Source organism: Amphiura filiformis, chromosome 13 (genome assembly GCF_039555335.1).
Source record: "Amphiura filiformis chromosome 13, Afil_fr2py, whole genome shotgun sequence".
Taxonomy (NCBI): Eukaryota; Metazoa; Echinodermata; class Ophiuroidea; order Amphilepidida; family Amphiuridae; genus Amphiura; species Amphiura filiformis.
The window spans coordinates 62,279,210-62,285,209 of NC_092640.1; positions in this window are offsets into that span (position 1 = coordinate 62,279,210).

Consider the following 6,000-nt stretch of genomic DNA (forward strand, 5'->3'; position numbering starts at 1 on the left):
CGAGTACCAGTACTAGTAATACGTTGGCGGAATTCCCGACTTAACCAAATGGTCCAAGAGATAGCAAGAATTTCTTTGACAAAAATGACCAGGTTTCAACTAAAAACTGTTGAAATTATAAGTTTTATGTCAGGTCAATTTGCAAAATATGGGTAAAAATGCTAAATTTTGACGTTATTGGCTCAAAATTAGGGTCGAAACATTGTTAAATCTCATTGATATTGGTTTTGTTTGATAGATAATTTCAATATCTTTCATTAGACACCACAAATGTGAAAATCGAGGCTGTTGTTAATAAATGGCATGCATAATACGAATTATACAGGAAAATGGGTCAAATTTGAGGTCATTGACCTCTGATGTCACGCTCCACCGCTCACGACACTCAAGACTTCACTTTTCAGATGTCCCATGGGATGTTCTATCCAACTATCATGACAAGACACCTGGTCATTTTTGTCAAAGAAATTCTTGCTATCTCTTGGAAAAAGGGACGTAGGGAGAGAAGGAGGGAGGGTGAGAGGGAGGGAGAGAGGGAGAGAGAGAGATAGGTGGAAGAGGTGGAGAGTATGAGATGTGTTTCTCACATCACACGAGATAGAGAAGATCAAAACTACAATATGTTCGTAATACAGGGTGTCCCAAAAAAAAGAGGCCCCTCATTGCGCCCTCTTTTTCTCCTATTTTTGAAAAGTTGATTAAATATATTTTGATATGTAAAGAAACCTTTAATCGTTAGCTTTAATAAACCAAAACAATTATTTCAATCGGTTGACAACTTTTGAAGATATGCCCTTTTGAATAAAAGTACCCGTTTTTCACTCTGTCCACGGATAGCAAACAGTGTGGTTGGGATGGATCATGCTGTGGAGTGGCCTGCACGATCACCAGACCTCACACCACTTTTTTTTCCTTTGTGGCAAAATCTAAGATCTTCGCAAACGTATTACTGCATGCATTCGCAAGTATCCGGCGCAAAAGTATGGAACGCAACGCAATTGATGCAATGAGGACCAGGGCTGAAACCTGTCTTCGCCAAGGAGGCAACCAGGTAGAGGGCAGAGCAGCACAGTAAACGCAGTTCAGAAGAACCAAAGACAAACCAAACAGCCTTTTATAGGGAAAAGGAGAAATGACGTATGTTGTAAAATAAAAAAAAAGAAATCAAGAAACAACAAAGTAAGAAAGTAAGAAACATAATAAAACAAAAGTAAGTAAAGTAAAGCAAAAGAAGTCCCATTCGGCATCCATTTTACCAACAAATTAATGACACTATTAACAAAATCCATTGCCCATAAACCCACTGGTAAAGCCCATTCCATAAATAAAGTTATTTTATAAAGTTATCATTGAGGAATGTTTGATATTCATGCATGGTATGTGTACTCCTTTTCAATCTTTGAAGTAGCCAAACCTTCTCCGTGGACAGAGTGAAAAACGGGTACATTTCTTTAAAGGAGCATATCTTCAAAAGTTGTGAACCGATTGATAAAATTGTTTTGGTTTATTAAAGCTAACTACTCAAGGGTTTTTTACATACCAAAATATATTTGATTAAATTTCAGAAATAGGAGAAAAAGAGGGTGCAATGAGGGGCCTCTTTTTTTTGGGACACCCTGTATATGCCCTATTGGGCCGGTTGGTCCGGTATATTGGGCCTTCAATGAAGTTGGTCAGGCGCGTTAGGTGATGCAGAAAAAGACCTATGATTTTGCAATTAAAGATCAACAAAATATGTGCGTATCCCATCACCTCTTCTCATCGCGCCCTTCATCAGCATAAGCGTAGATCCTCGAGGATGGGGGATAACCCCCCCCCCCCCAATATTTTGCTAGGGGTATGTTCCATACAATCACCTTCCCAATGTTGACGCCTATGTGCTTTTCTGACCAAATCAACCTCATATTTGGCCATTTTAGCCATAAAAGTGCCAATTGTTGCGTGCTTCGCGCGAATTTATATTTTCCAACCCCATCCCCCTCAATTTCAAATAGAAATGTATGCCACTGTTAATCAGAAAAAAAATGAGATTACGGCAGGTTGGCAATTCAGTCCCCTCCCCTTCTCACTCGACAGATATGTTGTGACAAAATTTACGATTTGCATCTTCCTTTTGGTCTATTTTAGACCCAAAATTAACCCATTTTCGCCTTTTTAGTATCAAACGCCAAATTGCCGCGCACTTCGCCGTCATTTATCTCGATAAAGCCAGTATGTGAGTAGATCTGTGAGACGTCCCCTTGGGAATTCCTTTTTTATTTTCATCTCGAACTTGAACACGAATTCCAAAAAAATGAGAGTTATAATTCCATCCTATCTATACTAAATATAAATCATAAATAATACGGTATGAGTGCTAGGGCAGCTCCTCTTGCCCCTGGCTCGGTGACTCCTATACACCCCCTTTAAATTTTAGCATTGAAATAATAAATTTTCGCGCGCTACGCACACTTTATCGAAGTTTCGTGCGCTTTAAGTTCCCGGTAAAGGACTTCTGGGGCCAGCTTGGAAAAACTTCGGTTACAATTATGGGGGTGTGGGTGTGTCTTCTATCCGAAGAGCCAGAGGTGGATATAATGTTGCCGTGCCCAGGGGCCATCAAAAGATTAATCCGGTCATATACCAGCAAAATTTTTGATGGCAAAACTGCCAAAAACGATCATTTTATGTTGACCTTTGATTTTCAAGAGGTCTTAGGTCAAAAGTTGCCATGATTGACTTTTTTGATGTGCGCCTTCATACCTATGTATTGGTATAGTTTTTATTTCAAATATTTTAATTTTTTTAATACCATTCTTTACCATGTAAAATTAACTTCTTTTGGACAAAAGTTAACAAATTCATCAAAATAACTAACAATATTGCATCAACATATAAAGATGAAATTGTTTTGTTAACGAATATTGAATATATACATGTGACATGTTTTCTCCTCCGCAAATAAGAAGTTCATACTTTATCATGTTTATTGACTTTCGAAGTTATATCTGTTTTAATAATTGGCATTTTTTTGGTTTAAAAAAAGGAAAACAATCACAAAACTGCATTTCTGAACCCAAATATCTCAGCTTACGTCACATTTTAGAAATGCCAGGTGGGTTAAACAGAAAGATGAGACTCTAATATTAATTTAGACTATGCCATAGTCTATTTTTGATGTTAATCATGATGAAAGCATTCAGTTGAACTCGAAATTATACTGATATTAATTACATCATAAAATTGTTATGAAAAAGTTTCTATAATTATATTAGTGACAGTAAAAGTAAAGTATACCTAGGCTTATATTATTAAATGCCACATATCATAATGTCATAATTGTATTGGCACTTCAATACTGAACAATTCTGATTTTAGAATCTGCCAGTTTATTAATCGCGAAATTCCATGTTAAAAAAAACTTGGGAAGCTAACAAACAGAGGGAGTAGGGTGACTGAAAAGAACACATGTGAAAATCTATCAATTGTGCATACATTAATTAAATCAGAGTTTTAAGATTAAATACAATATCCAGAGTATGCACAATGGGCAAGTGGACTACGGGGTAGTCTAATATTAATTCTAACCCGGCTTTCACCTTTCGTTAAAAATGTTGCGCGGAAATCTTCGCAGATATACCGCAGAGTTGAATCGAGGGTTTCTTCGGAAATTATCGATGACTAAATCTAATATGATACCAAGATCTCATCAATAATGAGGAAAATCGGGGAGGGGGTGGTGAGGCTGCCGATCGGTCATGAATCAGGAAATAATACCTTTGTTATCCTCAAAAAATCCCATATATACACGCACGTCCACTGAATGGGGGTTGTCATCTTGGGAGACACTGACGATACCATCTATGGGCACGTTATCTGGGAATGTGTCAACACGGTGTAACTTAAATTCGCAGCACGAATTACTACCGCCCAATTCCACGTCATGTACGGATATTTCCTGCAAAATGGATAATAAATAAACGTCATTATCTGAAAGAAAGAACAACAATGACAAGTATAAGAAAAGAAGGAAATCTCATTTTTCATTATTTACAATCTTCCTACAGCTCAACTTACCGTACTTTGCCTAACCAGACAGTCCATGCCAAAATTGTTACTACACCTTTACATTTCATCGAATCTCTTTTTGATGTCTGTCATTTTGAACATCACACTTGAAAGATGTATGCTATGTAGAAACTTTATTTTGCAATTTCATAATTTGCATATTATTAGCATATTTGCAAGAAAAAACATGAAAATCAAATACCTATATTTTTCACAATTTCAATATTTTATTAGAAATTAAGCATGTAGGCCGTTTGTTATGACTTGATGAATGAAGCTGTTAAAACAGATTTTGATATTTTTGCTTATTTTTCCTTTTTTGCCCCAAAATGTGTAAAAATCAAACATTTTTGGATGACCTATATTTTCTTTGAATATTTATCAAATTTCTTAATTTAGGTATAATACAGTGCAGAAAAATATGTCAAAAAAATCTGTTAAAACAGATTTCCAATAAATTGTTCCATTTTCCATTTTGGGTTAAGGATCCAAAATGAGCGTTTATTGCATTTCGACAGTATTTTTTGTGGGACATGAGAGCACCTCAGAGCTATCGAATTGCAGTCTGAATACCAAGCATGTCTTTCTGATATCAAATAATTTTCATTTTTTTTAAATCACAATATAATACAAATTTTATGACAAATTATAAAAAATTGATATTTTTCAAATTGTTGATATATAACAGTCCTCAAAGTAAATTATATAAATCAAATGATATATTCTTAAAGTGTATGTAGCAGGAGGAAAAGCCGACGGTCAATTGAAAATTTTGACCTTTCATATTGAAGATATGGATTTTTTCCCAAAAAGACCTAATTTTTTTGGTGTTTTGGGAAAAAATCCATATCTTCAATACGAAAGGTCAAAATTTTCAACTGATCGTCGGCTTTTCATCCCACCTGCATACACTTTAAGTATAACTCATCAGATTTATAAAGTTTACTTCAAGTACTGTTAAATATCAAAAATATCAATTTTTAATGATTTGCCATAAAATGTGTATCAAATTGCGAATTTCAAAAATCTAAATTATTTGATATCAGAATGACATTCTTCGTATTCAGAATGCAATTCGATATGTCTGATGTGCTCTAATGTCCCAAAATAAATACTGTCCAAACGTTCATACCCCAGCCCTTAAATACTCAATTTTCATGTGCGGGATATTTGAAACATAAAATGAAAACATGTCCATTGCACTTTTTCCTCGAGATGTACTATAATATCAAGGTTACGGATATATTATAATCCTTCTTATCTTCACTGATCCATCAGATACCTATTGTTATGAATGATCAATGAAAAGGTTCAGAACTGGGCTATTAATGGTCTGTCAAGTATCTATAGTTATTTTCATGACTGTGTCAACTCAAAAATCATGCAAGGTCGAATGTAGGAAAAGTATGATCAGTTGAGCTGTGCGGCACGCTTAATTTCTTTCTGCAACCATAATGGGCCGCAATATATCACTAACCGCATCTTCCGAGGCAAGGTTCATTATTGTCAGGGTTAGGGGTTAGGGTTAGGGTCTTATGGTTTAGGGTTAGGGTTAGGGTTAGGGTTAGGGGTTAGGGTTAGGGTTAGGGTTAGGGTTAGGGTTAGGGTTAGGGTTAGGGTTAGGGTTAGGGTTAGGGTTAGGGTTAGGGTTAGGGTTAGGGTTAGGATTATATTCGTATTTATTAGTACTAATATACTAGTAATAGTATATTGTGCGTATGCACTTTATTCCGTAATCAATAAGTATCATAAACAAACACCTTTCTGGCACCACAAATCATAGCACAGTCGTGTAGGCATTAGACTATGGATACATAGGTTGTGGGTTCGAACCCCAGGTAAACCTTTGTATAATTTTAATTCTATCGATTTCTTTTTTATTTTATTAAGTAAGAGGAAATAATAATGGTAATAAACTCGCGTTATATCTAGCCTCATAGGCCTATAATTACA